We start from the raw sequence: 16,363 nt of genomic DNA, 5'->3' as shown, positions 1-16,363 counted from the left end.
ATATATATAATAGAGATATTGTAGTCATTTTTTATAAAAATAAAAATTAATTTAGATCGGTTTAAAATTTAGTTCATCAATTTTTTAGTTAAATCAATTTGTCTGATCTAATTATGACAGAAATAATATGGTTTAATCGATTACATATATTAAATTTTAATTGTTAAAAATATTTAAAAAATATTTTAGACATCTTTATCTAAATGACTCTCATAACAAATTTTGTTATATACAATGACTGGTTGGTGACAAATTTTTTTTGTATATGCAACATAAATTGGATACAATCATCCTCAATAAAGAAAATAAGAAAATAAACAAATCACCAGAAACTTATAAACAATATCTAATAATTAACAGTTACCTCAAAATAATTTCTTTAATTCATCTACTTTAAATCTTAAAATTTAGGGGAAACATATTAGAAATAGATATGACATTAAACTAGCCCGCATATATACAAGAGGAGCAAGCAATAATAAGGTTAATAAGACTAATAAGAAATGTTGTGGATGTACGTAAATTGTTCATAAGTCATCATATATTCATAAGGTAAATAATCTAACAGAATTTATGTTTTGAATTTTCATGTGCATGCAACCAAGCATACCATATGCATTTATAAAGCACACACTTAATTAATATTCTTATAACACTTGTAATTTTATATGAGATCATTAGAGTCTTACATGAGAAAAAGAAAGTAAAACATAGCCAAAGAACAACTTGCCGACATAATCTCGCAAATGATGAAGCTTGCCTTTTTTATAGCAAATATAATTATTGCCGGCAAGTCATCCTTGGCTTAATTTTGCTTTCGACCTCTACATGAAAGACCTTTAGATCGAAAACTTCAATTCTAAATTTCATCGTATGTTGTTTCCGTTAGCTCTTGTATACATGGTGAATCTATCACTTGCTTATCTTGCATATATATATATAATTGGTTGATATAGCAAGAAGGAGGGCCGGGGCTTAATAGTAATTATGTGAATGAATTTGATGCTTGCATATATGCAAATCCCCAATACCTCATTTTGACTCTTTTGACATTTCACTATCATATACCTTTAGAGACGTAATGATAGATTTTTTTTTCCTACTAAAAGGGTATATAGTAATCATCATTCATTAATCATTATATTCTTTGGAGCATCCACAACTTCTGAGATTATATGGCTCTATAATCTATTAATTTTCTTTTTCGGTTGTGTAACCAACTTTATTATTTACCAAGTTAGTTGTATTAACAGTAATTGTTGAACTCCTTTCGCCCTCCTTTATAATAAGCACATAAATTAAAGATACATACATTGGATATTTGGATTTGGCACTATAGATAACTAGCATATAGACTAGGTTTGAATATATGGTATCCACCTCATCCCTATATATATTTAGAATTTGTTTGGTTAAACTTTTTAACTAGGGGCTTGTGTTTTTTCTAAAAATAATTAAATATTTTATTTTCCATTTAATAAATTAAAAAATTATATTATAACTATTATGATTTTTCTAAATTTTAAAATTATTTTATCAAATACAAATATTATTATTTATATTTATTAAAAATAATTTTTAATTTGATTTATTGAATATAAGTATTATAAGTTTATAACTTTTAAAAAGCTATATTCATAACAAATCAACTTTAATATACTACTTTCAAAAAAAAAATTATTTTACAAACTAGCCCTTAATCAATCAACGTCAGTGCGAAATTTCTTTTCCGAGGGAATAATATATAAGCTTTGGGATAGAGCAAGAAAAGGAGAGGGGAACAAGAATTTGTTCTTTAGAATTTTATTTTATTTTATTTTATTTGACTTTTTCCGAACATATGGGATCTTTTATAGGTTTGATTTATTTGAATAAATTTATAAGATATATTCTATGCAACTGTGAAATTACAAGGTTAAACTAGTAATATATTTGCGAGAACTGCTCCCTTAAAAGTTGCGCTCACTCTTTTATATTATGAAATCAAAATTACTCCTCACTTTAATGAATTCTAGCGTAATTAATTAATTAATTAATATTAAGGGATAAGTATTATTTTGGTCCCTGATGTTAAAGGTCAGAATCAAATTCGTTCCCAACATTATTTTGTATTTAAAATCGTCCCCAACGTTTTAAAACGATATTAAAATCGTCCTTTTTAATAAAATTTTTTTAAATGACAAAAATACCACTTTTTTTTACCAGTTCACTCTTCTTCTTCTTCCATCATTAATAAAATGCAAAACTACAAATCTTTTTTCTTCCTTCTTCTTCCATTAATAAAATTTAAAATTACAAATCCTTAAATACAATTAACAACAACAACAATTCCAAATCCTTAGAAAATTAGGGGTTGTAAATATCAAATTCTTCAAATCCAACAACAACAACCACAGATTCAGAATTAAAAAAAAAAACAAAAAGAATGAAAAAAACATCAAACAATTCAGATCTTCGTCTTCTTCTTCAAATTCTTCAAATCCAACAACAACAATCACAGATTCAGAATTAAAAAAATGAAAAAAGCAACAGCAACAAGCAACTCAGATATTCTTCTTCAAATTCTTCAAATCCAACAACAACAATCACAGATTCAGAATTAAAAACAAAAAAACAAAAAATAAAAAAGAATGAAAAAAGCAACAACATCAAGCAATTCAGATCTTCTACTACTACTTCTTCTTCTTCAAATTTCTCAAATCCAACAACAACAACCACAGATTCAGAAAGGTTTGTGATGAATTTGAAAATTAGGTTTTGTGATGAATTTGAAAATTAGGAATTCTGATAAATAAGAACAGGAATTAGGAACTTGAATCTTAACTTACCTATGATGGCAGTGATGGTGGAACTGCGTGGTGGTGGTGGTAGTAAATCTGGATAGCGGAGATTAGGGAGGGAAGAGAAAGGGAGGCGTGGCGGTGATACTGGAAACACGAGCAACACAACCACCACCACCACCCCCCGACGATGACGAGAAACCAGAGGCGAGGGCGAGGTCCAGGTGCGATGAGGCAACGCAAGGCGAGGCAAGGGCAAGGCGCGGTGAAGCAAGGGCAATGGGAAAGTCGAGGCGCGGCGAGGCGAGGTCGAAGGGGAGGGTGTCGGTGTTGGTGACGGAAAGACTTTTTTTTCTCTCCTTCTCTCACTCTCTCTCTCTGAGTCTTTACTCGCTTTTCTCTCTCTCCTTTAAAGAATGAGACTAAGAAGAAATGAAGAACGAAGAAGTAAGGTTGCTTCTCTCTTTGTCTTGTGTTATAAGGGTAAAATTGTCTAAAAGGACGATTTTACTCCCAAATAAAACGTTGGGGACGATTTTAAATCCAAAATAATGTTGAGGACGAATTTGACTCCGACCCTCAACGTTAGGGACCAAAATAATACTTATCCCTAATATTAACATCAATAAATTCAAGTGCTAACTATAAAAATGAAAATTAATTTTGAGAGCGCACTATACTTTCTGATCGATATATTCTTTTAATGTATAAATAATTAAAATGATTTCCTATATATAAAAAAAAAAATTAGGGCAGGTGCGTGTTCCATGCTGACCGAGTGCCTATATGCATGGTGATTATCACTAGAAGAGATATGGGAATTTGCGAAGGATTTTTTCGCTATTCGCAACGGCTTCAAATTGTTATAAAATAAATTACCAACATTTCAGTGAATGTCATCCTTTAAGACGTGGAGATTAAGATTTGAAACAATTTTCAACAATCGTTAATCATTGCTAAATGATAAATTTATTTGCAGTGATTTTGAAACTGCCTCTATTTGATAAAACAGTTTTAAAATATAAATTCTTCACTATTCGGAGAGAATTTTGGACTATGCCAAATCCAGTGGATGGAGTACCTATGGAGCTAGAAAAGAATTTTGTCTCCAACTTGGATATTAATTTTGAAAGAGTAAATTATCGAAAACATGACAAATTATCTTTGAAAGATTAATACACACAATTAAAAATAAAAATCTAACAAAAATAATTAAAAAACAATTATTTTATAAACGGCAAATAAATTTTGTATTTGATAAGAGATTTGTGAACTTAACATAAATTCTTGTGTCAATATTTAGATAATTATTTAAAAAATGTGTACAAAAGATTGAGTGAAATTCAATTTATAGCCTTTTTATGTTTTTTTTAATTTGGTCATTGTTAACAAAAACAAAACTTAAAAAAAATATTTTTTAAATAAATGATCAAAATTCAAGAATAAAAAATCTTATTTTTTAATCAATTAGTAATATATATGTTTGCAAAAAGCAAAATTAAAATTTAATCTCAAACAATTTTCGAGAGTACATATATAATATTTGGTTGTTTAGGGTATTTATTGTCTTTTAAGTTGATTAACTCATTAAACCAATATGAATAAGGTACTAATAAATTCAATTGTTTGTGATGGAGAGAATGAACAAGAGAAATCAATTACACATAATTGTTGTTAGTATCTATTAGTGTTGTTAAGTCTCTACTGAGTCGGCTAAATTAGTTGTATTTTAAAGGCTTTTAATCTATGTTTATAAATAATGTAAGAGAAGAACCATAACTTAGTTTTGTGGTTCAATTCATCATCTCCAATACAATAGCTAGTACTATCCAATACCCTATTCTCTCTTTCTGATTTCTTGTTTCTCTTGTTCTCTCTCACTCACTACTCTAGTACCTTTCATGGTTTGGCAAGCTCAGACGCAATGGCTGCACCACCAGATTACAGCTCAGCTCAAACGGCGAGCACACTAGGGTTTACAACAACACCAATTTATATGAAATTAGATGCTGATAACTTCCTGCAATGAAAAGATTAAGTTAAAGCGATGATTGAAGGAAATGATCTACTGAATCACATCACTGAAAAAGGGATTAAACGTAGCAAACGCTCATCAATGGAGAAATCAATCCAGATTTTCAGAGATGGAAGAGACAAGACACGCTGCTCAAGTTGTGCCTCTTAGCTTCGATGACAAAGCCTTATGCTACCCGTATGGTTGGATGTATTTTCACTTATCAGATCTGGAACAGGTTAGAGATGCAATTTGCCTTCCAAATTAAAGTTAGAGTTATGCAATTAAGGAACAAGTTAAGTGTAACTAAAATAGGCACATCTGTGAATGATTATGCGTTAGCAATTAAAGGTACAATTGATGCATTAGTTTCAGTAGGAAAGATAGTGAGTGAGAGTGATTATGTGAATGCTTTTCTTTACGGATTAACTAAAGACTATGCGCCACTATTAACGTCACTTTTGAAAAGATCACAAGGAATCATAGTAGAAGAATTAGAAGCAATACTATTTGCTCATGAGAGTATGTTAGAAAGGTTTAGAAAAACAGAAATTGATCACCTAATGCATGCTAATGTGGCTGAATTCAACTATGTGTCTCAAGAAAATCAAGAGAAGTCCCAAGAAAATTTCAAGTATCAAGTAAATCTAGGTCAAAGAAGAAATTTCAGGAGAGGTTTTAGAGGAAGCGGAAGATTTGCAAGAGGAGGAAGGCAATTTTCGAGTTATAGCAGGTCACAACAGCGATATTCTGTTGAAGGACAATTTACTTAGCATTAATTTAGTGATAGATCAAGACATTCTGGCAGCACACTGCAATTTAAAAGATTTAAATTTGAAAGACCTCAATGTCAGCTCTTTAATAAGTTTGGACACAACCAAAACATGCTGGTACCGATATGAAAATGACCCGCATCAGTACTATGAGCGACACAATGGTGGAGCAGAGCAACCTGAATAGTCCAGAGCAAATTATAGCAATGTTCTTGCCAATTAAGCCACCATGAATGATGCAATGTGGTATTCAGACTCCGGTGCAACACATCCTATAACATTAGAGTCTCACAATTTGGCTGAAAAGGAGAAGTATGATGGTTCAGACCAAGTAATTGTTGGTAATGGAACATGTTTGAGCATTAACTGTATTGGTAAAGCTTACTTTAAAACTGATTTGAGCTCTAAAAATCTTATTATGCAAAAACTATTGTTAGTCCCTGATATAATTGATAAACCCTAATTTTATGGTTTATCTTGTGTTGAATTTAGGGAATTTTACCAACTTATCTCACATTTATTCAATGAAATAGCATGATTTTATGAATTTCTCCTAATTGTGCTTAATGGTTAAAACATGCTTTTTGGGCCTTTAATTTGCTAAATTTAATTCACTTTGATTTCAATCGATACATTGATATGTTTGTTGAGTGATTTCAGGTTTATAAGGCAAGGATTGGATGGAAGAAGTGAAAAGAAAAGCATGCAAAGTGGAGAATTCATGAAGAAATGAGCATTTGGAGGATTCAAGGCCACGCGCATGCGTCACCCCACACATACGCATGAGGAGGGAATTTGTCAGCGACGTGCACGCGTCCCCCACGCGTACGCGTGAAAGAGAACTTCGCCAATCGACGCGCACGCGTCAGCCACGCACACGCGTGATGCTGGTCACATGACCTCATTAAAGTGAATACGTTGGAGGCGATTTTTGAGCTTTCCAATCTCAAATCCAACTCATTTCTGAAACTATTTGATGCAGAATTTAAGAGAGAATAAAGGGGGAGCAATTAGATAGTGTAGGATCATGCTTTAGGTAGTTTTCTAGAGAGAGAAACTCCCTCTTCTCTCTAGAATTAGGGTAGATTTAGGTCAAACTCTCTTAGATTTATGTTTTATTTCTTGTTTTCATGTATTTTCCTTGCAATTTATAGTTCTAGCACTTTAATTTCCTTAGTTCCTCTTATTAATTTCTCCTTTGAGCTACTTTCTAGTTTGATGAACTCTTTTTAATTTCCATTTTCTTTAATGCAATTTGATGTTTGTTTGTTTATTGTTGCTTAATTGAGTTCTTATTGTTAATTTCTTGCATTGGATAGTTGTAGAATTTATTATTCTTGCAATTTAATATGCTTTCCTTTTATGCCTTCTGGTGCACGAAATTGTGATCTCAATGGCGCCAACAACTTGGTACGTACAATTGTAATATCACTCTTTTTCACAACTTCGCACAACTAACCAGCAAGTGCACTAGGTCGTTGATGAGCGAATAATTTATACGCTTTTTGGCATTATTTTTAGATAATTTTTAGTATAATCTAGCTATTTTTAGGGATATTTTCATTAGTTTTTATGCTAAATTCACATTTCTAGACTTTACTATGAGTTTGTGTATTTTTCTGTGATTTCAGGTAATTTCTGGCTGAAATTGAGGGACTTGAGCAAAACTCTGATAGAAGGCTAACAAAGGACTGCAGATGCTGTTGGATTCTGACCTCCCTGCACTCAAAATGGATTTTCTGGAGCTACAGAACTTCAAATGGCGCGCTCTTAATGGCGTTTGAAAGTAGACATCCAGAGATTTCCAGCAATATATAATAGTCCATACTTTATTCGGGATTAGACTATGCAAACTGGCGTTCAACGCCAGTTCTACGCTGCATTCTGGAGTCAAACGCCAGCAACACGTCACGAACCAGAGTTGAACGCCAAAAACACGTTACAACTTGGCGTTCAACTCCAAAAGAAGCCTCTGCACGTGTAAAGTTCAAGCTCAGCCCAAGCACACACCAAGTGGACCCCAGAAGTAGATTTCTGCATCAATTACTTACTTTTGTAAACCCTAGTAGCTAGTCTAGTATAAATAGGACATTTTACTATGGTATTAGACATCCTGGATTGTATTTTTGATCCTGTGATCACGTTTTGGGGGCTGGCCATTCGGCCATCCTTGAACCTTCATCACTTATGTATTTTCAACGGTGGAGTTTCTACACACCATAGATTAAGGGTATGGAGCTCTGCTGTACCTCGAGTTTTAATGCAATTACTACTATCTTTTATTCAAATTCAATCTTATTTCTGTTCTAAGATACTACTCGAACTTCAACCTGATGGATGATGATCCGTGACACTCATCATCATCCGTCCCTATGAACACGTGCCTGACAACCACTTCCATTCTACAAGCGAAAGCTAGAGTGTGTATCTCTTGGAATCCTGATGGACGACGCATGGTTGCCCTCGCCTGACAACCGAGCCTTCCATTCCGTGAGATCAGAGTCTTCGTGGTATAAGCTAGAATTGATGGTGGCATTCATGAGAATCCAGAAAATCTAAACCTTGTCTGTGGTATTCCGAGTAGGATTCCGGGATTGAATGACTGTGACAAGCTTCAAACTCGCGATTGTTGGGCGTGATGACAAATGCAAAAGAATCAAGGGATTCTATTCCGACATGATCGAGAACCGACAGATGATTAGTCGTGCCGTGACAGAGCATTTGAACCTTTTTCACTGAGAGGATGGGATGTAGCCATTGACAACGGTGATGCCCTACATACAGCTTGCCATGGAAAGGAGTAAGAAGGATTGGATGAAGGCAGTAGGAAAGCAGAGATTCAGAAGGAGCACAGCATCTTCATACGCCTATTTGAAATTCTCATCGATGATCTACATAAGTATTTCTATCTTTATTTTCTATTTATTTATTATTATTATTCGAAAACTCCATAACCATTTATTATCGGCCTGACTGAGATTTACAAGATGACCATAGCTTGCTTCATACCAACAATCTCCGTGGGATCGACCCTTACTCACGTAAGGTTTATTACTTGGACGACCCAGTGCACTTGCTGGTTAGTTGTGCGAGGTTGTGAAGAAAGTGCTGAGTTATAAACGCACATACCAAGTTGAATGCCATTATTAGAGATCACAATTTCGTGCACCAAATTTTTGGCGCCGTTGCTGGGGATTGTTCGAGTATGGTAAACTGACGGTTCATCTTGTTGCTCAGATTAGGTAATTTTCTTTTTGTTTTATTTTCAAAAATTTCTCAAAATTTTTTTTCCCTATTTTCGAAGAAAAAAAATTATTAAAAATAAATTATTCTATGACTTCAGAATTTTTAAGAATGGATTCTAGAGTTTCATGTAGCATGTTGAAGCCTGGCTGGTTGTAAAGCCATATCCAAATCCTTTTGGAATGAGACTTGAACTAATCACCTCAATACATGTAATGCCATCCTAAAGCTGGCTGGCTATTAAGCCATGTCCGACCCTTGGATTGGAGCTTTAGGCTAACATTGAAAGATTCTTGGAATTCTTATTAAAAATTTTGAATTTCTTATTTTCTTTTTCCTATATGTTTTTCGAAAAATATAAAATAAAATACAAAAAAATAATAAAATCATAAAAATAAAAAATATTTTGTGTTTCTTGTTTGAGTCTTGAGTCAACCTTTAAGTTTGGTGTCAATTGCATTTTTCTAAAAATTTATGCATTTTTCGAAAATTCATGCATGGTGTTCTTCATGATCTTCAAGTTGTTCTTGGTAAGTCTTCTTGTTTGATCTTGATGTTTTCTTGTTTTGTATCTTTTGTTGTTTTTCATGTGCATTTTTACATTCATAGTGTCTAAACATTAAAGATTTCTAAGTTTGGTGTCTTGCATGATTTCTTTGCATCAAAATCTTTTTAAAAATATGTTCTTGATGTTCATCATGATCTTCAAAATGTTCTTGGTGTTCATCTTGACATTCATAGTGTTCTTGCATGCATTATATGTTTTGATCCAAAATTTTCATGTTTTGGGTCATAGTTGTGTTTTTCTCTCTCATCATTAAAAATTCAAAAAAATAAAAAATATATCTTTTCCCTTTTTTCTCTCAAAATTTCGAAAATTTGAGTTGACTTTGTCAAAAAAATTTTAAAATTAGTTGTTTCTTATAAGTCAAGTCAAATTTTTAAATTTAAAAATCTTATCTTTTTCAAAACTTTTTTCAAAAATCAAATCTTTTTCATTTTTCTTTTATGATTTTCGAAAATTTCAAAAATTGTTTTCAAAATATTTTCTTAATTTTATTTCAAAATTTTTGAAACTTAACTAACAAGTAATGTGATTGGTTCAAAAAATTTGAAGTTTGTTACTTTCTTGTTAAGAAAGGTTCAATCTTTAAATTCTAGAATTATATCTTTTAGTTTCTTATTAGTCAAGTAATTAATTTTAATTTAAAAAAAAATTATCTTTTCCAACCATATCTTTTTAATCATATCTTTTTATCATTCCTTTTTCAAAATTTTATCTTTTTCAAAAATTTGATTTCAAAATATCTTCTTATCTTCTTATCTTTTCAAAATTGATTTTTAATTTTTTTTCAACTAACTATTTGACTTTTTGTTTATTTCTTATCTTTTTCAAAACCACCTAACAACTTTTCTCTCTCTAATTTTCGAAAATACCTCCCTCTTTTTCAAAAATTCTTTTTAATTAATTAATTGTTTTAAATTTTAATTTTAACTTTATTTCTTATCTTAATTTTCGAAAATCATTAACTCCTTTTCAAAAATTATTTTCGAAAACTTTTCTCTCATCTTATTCTATTTATTCATTCATTTACTAACACTTCTATTCATCTCAAATCACTGCCCCTATCCTCACCCTTGTGTTTGGATTATTCATTCTTCTTCACTCTTATTCCCTTTCTTCTTCTACTAACATAAAGGAATCTCTATACTGTGACATAGAGAACTCCTCTTCTTTTTCTGTTCTCTTCTTTCACATATGAGCAGGAATAAGGAAAAAGACATTCTTGTTGAAGCTGATCCTGAACCTGAAAGGACTTTGAAGAGGAAACTAAGAGAAGCTAAATTACAACAATCCAGGGATAACCTTACAGAAATTTTCGAACAAGAAAAGGATATGGCAGCCGAACCCAACAACAATAATGCAAGAAGGATGCTTGGTGATTATACTACACCTACTTCCAAGTTTGATGGAAGAAGCATCTCAATTCCTGCCATTGGAGCAAATAATTTTGAGTTGAAACCTCAACTAGTTGCTCTAATACAACAAAACTGCAAGTTTCATGGACTTCCATCAGAAGATCCTACCCGTTTTTAACTGAGTTCTTACAGATCTGTGAGACTGTTAAGACTAATAGAGTAGATCCTGAAGTCTACAGGCTCATGTTTTTCCCTTTTGCTGTAAGAGACAGAGCTAGAACATGGTTGGACTCACAACCTAAGGATAGCCTGGACTCTTGGGATAAGCTGGTCACGGCCTTCTTGGTTAAGTTCTTTCTTCCTTAAAAGCTGAGCAAGCTTAGAGTGGATGTTCAGACCTTCAAGCAAAAAGATGGTGAATCCCTCTATGAAGCTTGGGAAAGATACAAGCAGATGGCCAAAAAGTGTCCTTCTGACATATTTTTAGAATGGACCATGATAGATATATTCTATTATGGTCTGTCCGAGTTCTCTAAGATGTGACTGGATCACTCTGCAGGTGGATCCATTCACCTAAAGAAAATACCTGCAGAAGCTCAGGAACTTATTGAAATGGTTGCAAATAACCAATTCATGTACACTTCTGAGAGGAATTCCGTGAATAATGGGACGCCTCAGAGGAAGGGAGTTCTTGAAATTGATGCTCTGAATGCCATATTGGCTCAGAACAAAATGTTGACTCAGCAAGTCAACATGATTTCTCAAAGTCTGAATGGATGACAAAATGCATCCAACAGTACTAAAGAGGCATCTTCTGAAGAAGAAGCTTATGATCCTGAAAACCCTGCAATGGCAGAGGTAAATTACATGGGTGAACCTTATGGAAACACCTATAATTCTTCATGGAGAAATCATCCAAATTTCTCATGGAAAGATCAACAAAAGCCTCAACAAGGCTTTAATAATGGTGGAAGAAACAGGTTTAGCAATGGCAAGCCTTTTCCATCATCTTCTCAACAACAGACAGAGAATTCTGAGCAGAGCACCTCTAACTTAGCAAATATAGTCTCTGATCTGTCTAAGGTCACTTTAAGCTTCATGAGTAAAACAAGGTCCTCCATTAGAAATTAGGAGGCACAAGTGGGCCAGCTGAGTAAGAAAATCACTGAAACTCCTCCTAGTACTCTCCCAAGCAATATTGAAGAGAATCCAAAAAGAGAGTGCAAGGCCATTGATATAATCAATATGGCCGAACCTAGAGAGGAAGGGGAGGACGTGAATCCCAATGAGGAAGACCTCATGGGACGTCTCCCAACCAAGAAGGAGTTCTTTATTGAGGATCCAAAGGAATCTGAGGCTCATATAGAGACCATAGAGATTCCATTAAACCTCCTTCTGCCATTCATGAGCTCTGAAGACTATTCCTCCTCTGAAGAGGATGAAGATGTAACTAGAGAGCAAGTTGCTCAATATCTAGGAGCTATCATGAAGCTGAATGCCAAGTTATTTGGTAATGAGACTTGGGAAAGTGAACCTCCCTTGCTCATTAGTGAACTAGATACCTGGGTTCAGCAAACTCTACCTCAAAAGAGACAAGATCCTGGCAAATTCGTAATACCCTGCACCATAGGTACCATGACCTTTGAAAAGGCTTTGTGTGACCTAGGGTCAGGTATAAATCTTATGCCCCTCTTTGTAATGGAGAAGCTGGGGATCATTGAGGTACAGCCTGCCATATTCTCATTATAAATGGCAGACAAGTCAGTAAGACAAGCTTATGGATTGGTAGAGAACGTGTTAGTAAAGGTTAAAGGCCTTTATATCCCTGCTGATTTTATAATCTTAGACACTAGGAAGGAGGAGGATGAATGCATCATCCTTGAAAGACCTTTCCTAGCCACAGCAGGAGCTGTGATAAATGTTAACAGATGAGAATTAGTCATTCAATTGAATGGGGACTACCTTGTGTTTAAGACCCAAGGGTGTTCTTCTGTATACATGGAGAGGAAGCATGAAAAGCTTCTCTCAGTACAGAGTCAAACAAAGCCCCCACAATCAAGCTCTAAGTTTGGTGTTGGGAGGTCACAGCCAAACTTTAAGTTTGGTATTGAATTCCCACATCCAAACTCTAAGTTTGGTGTTGGGAGTCTACAACATTGACCTGATCACCTGTGTGGCTCCATGAGAGCCCACTGTCAAGCTATTGACATTAAAGAAGCGCTTATTGGGAGGCAACCCAATTTTTATTTATCTAATTTTATTTTTCTTTTACTGTTCTTTAATATTTTATTAGGTTCATGATCATGTGGAGTTACACAAAAAATACTAAAATTAAAAATAGAATAAAAAATAGCAGAAGAAAAATCACACCCTGGAGGAAAGACTTACTGGCATTCAAATGCCAGTAAGGAGCATCTGGCTAGCGTTCAACGCCAGAACAGAGCATGGATCTGGCATTGAACACCAGAAACAAGTAGCATCTCTTGGGGTTAAACGCCAATTTGTAACGTGTTTTTGGCGTTTAACTCTGGTTTGTGACGTGTTTCTGGCGTTTTACTCCAGAATGCAGCATGGAGCTGGCGTTGAACGCCAGTTTGCGTCGTCTAAGCTCGAATAAAGTATGGACTATTATATATTGCTGGAAAGCCCTGAATGGCTACTTTCTAAAGCAATTAAGAGCGCACCATTTGGAGTTCTGTAGTTCTGGAAAATCTATTTCGAGTGCAGGGAGGCCAGAATCCAACAGCATCTGTAGTCCTTTTTCAGCCTCCTATCAGATTTTTGCTCAGGTCCCTCAATTTCAGCCAGAAAATACCTGAAATCACAGAAAAACACATAAACTCATAGTAAAGTCCAAAAATGTGAATTTTGCATAAAAACTAATAAAAATATCCCTAAAAGTAGCTAGATCTTACTAAAAACTACCTAAAAACAATGCCAAAAAGCGTATAAATTATCCGCTCATCACAACACCAAACTTAAATTTTTGCTTGTCCCCAAGCAACTGAAAATCAAATAGGATAAAAAGAAGATAATATAATATAAATCCCAAAATATCAATGAATATTAGTTCTAATTAGATGAGCGGGACTTGTAGCTTTTTGCTTCTAAACAGTTTTGGCATCTCACTTTATCCTTAGAAGTTTAGAATGATTGGCATCCATAGGAACTTAGAATTTCAGATAGTGTTATTGATTCTCCTATTTAATTTTGTTGATTCTTGAACACAGCTACTTTTTATGAGTCTTGGCCGTGGCCCTAAGCACTTTGTTTTTCCAGTATTACCACCAGATACATAAATGCCACAAACACATAGCTGGGTGATCCTTTTCAAATTGTGACTCAGCTTTGCTAAAGTCCCCAGTTAGATGTGTCCTGAGCTCTTAAGCACACTCTTTTTGCTTTGGATCACGACTTTAACCACTCAGTCTCAAGTTTTCACTTGGACCTGCATGCCACAAGCACATGGTTAGGGACAGCTTGATTTAGCCGCTTAGGCCTGGATTTTATTTCCTTGGGCCCTCCTATCCATTGATGCTCAAAGCCTTGGATCCTTTTTACCCTTGCCTTTTGGTTTTAAGGGCTATTGGCTTTTTCTGCTTGCTTTTTCTTTTTATTTTTTAAATTTTTTTTGCCACTTCTCTCTTTTTTTTCGCAAGCTTTGTTCTTCACTGCTTTTTCTTGCTTCAAGAATCAATTTCATGATTTTTCAGATTATCAATAACATTTCTCTTTTTTCATCATTATTTTAAGAGCCAACAATTTTAAAATTCATAAACTTCACTATAAAAAATATGCAATGCTCATGTCATGAACAAGATAAAAAATATGCACTGTTTAAGCATTCATTCAGAAAACAAAAAGTATTGTCACCACATCAATATAATTAAACCAATTTCAAGGATGAATTCGAAACTCATGCACTTCTTGTTCTTTTGTATTAACAACATTTTTCATTTAAGAAAGGTGAAGGATTCATGGAATTATTCATAGCGTTAAGACATAGTTACTAAATACTAATGATCATGTAGTAAAGACTCAAAACATAGACAAACATATAGCATAAAACTGAAAAACAGAGAGATAAGAACAAGGAAGTGAAGGAATGAGTCCACCTTAGTGAGGGTGGCGCCTTCTTCTTGAAGGACCAATGGTGTCCTTGAGCTCCTCTATGTCTCTTCCTTGCCTTTGTTGCTCCTCCCTCATAGCTCTTTGATCTTCTCTAATCTCATTGAGAATGATGGAGTGCTCTTGGTGTTCCACCCTTAATTGGTTCATGTCATGTCTCAATCCTTCTAGAGAAGTGTTGAGTTGTTCCCAATAGTTGTTTGGAAGAAAATGCATCCCTTGAGGTATTTCAGGGATTTCTTGATGATGAGCTCCCTCATGCGTCTCTTGAGATCCATGAATGGGCTCTCTTGTTTGCTCCATCCTCTTCTTAGTGATGAGTTTGTCCTCTTCAATGAGGATGTCTCCTTCTATGACAACTCCAGCTAAGTTGCAAAGATGGCAAATGAGATGAGGAAAAGCTAACCTTGCCAAGGTGGAGGGCTTTTCGGCTACTTTGTAGAGTTCTAGAGAGATGACTTCATGAACTTTTACTTCCTCTCTAATCATGATGCTATGGACCATGATGGTCCGATCCACAGTTACTTCAGATCGGTTGCTAGTGGGGATGATGGAGCGTTGGATGAACTCCAACCATCCTCTAGCCACAGGCTTAAGGTCCAGTCTTCTCAATTGAACCGGCTTGCCTTTTGAGTCTCTTTTCCATTGAGCTCTTTCCACACATATGTCCATGAGGACTTGGTCCAACCTTTGATCAAATTTGACCCTTCTAGTGTAGGGGCGTGCATTTTCTTGCATCATAGGCAAGTTGAACGCCAACCTTACGTTCTCCGGATTGAAATCTAAGCATTTCCCCCGAACCATTATAAGCCAATTCTTTGGGTTTGGGTTCATGCTTTGATCATGGTTCCTAGTGATCCATGCGTTTGCATAGAATTCTTGAACTGTTAAGATTCCGACTTGTTGAATGGGATTGGAGAGAACTTCCCATCCTCTTCTTCTAATCTCTTGTCGGATCTCTGGATATTCACCCTTTTTGAGCTTAAAAGGGACCTCAGGGATCACCTTTTTCTTGGCCACAACCTCATAGAAGTGGTCTTGATGGGCTTTTGAGATGAATCTCTCCATCTCTCATGACTCAAAAGTGGAAGCAATTGCCTTCCCTTTTCTCTTTCTTGAGGTTTCTCTGGCCTTAGGTGCCATCAATGGTTATGAAAAAACAAAAAAGCTATGCTTTTACCACACTAAACTTAGAATGTTGCTCGCCTTCGAGCAAAAGAAGAAAGAATAGAAGAAGAAGAAGAAGATATGGAGGAGAGGGAGAGAGGTGTGAGTTTCGGCCAAGGGGGAGAAGAGAGGGTAGTGTTGTGTGAGAATGAAGAAGGATAGAGGGGTTTATATAGTGGAGGGAGAGGGGTTTAGTTTCAGCCATTTAGGGTGGGTTTGGGTGGAAAAGAGATTTTGAATTTGAAGGTAGGTGGGGTTTATGGGGAAGAATGGGTGGAGGTGATTGGTGAAGGGTATAGTGATATTGGATTGTGTGAAGAAGAGAGAAGTGGGGTAGG

Source organism: Arachis duranensis, chromosome 4, assembly GCF_000817695.3.
Source record: "Arachis duranensis cultivar V14167 chromosome 4, aradu.V14167.gnm2.J7QH, whole genome shotgun sequence".
Taxonomy (NCBI): domain Eukaryota; kingdom Viridiplantae; phylum Streptophyta; class Magnoliopsida; order Fabales; family Fabaceae; genus Arachis; species Arachis duranensis.
This window is presented reverse-complemented; position numbering follows the sequence as displayed.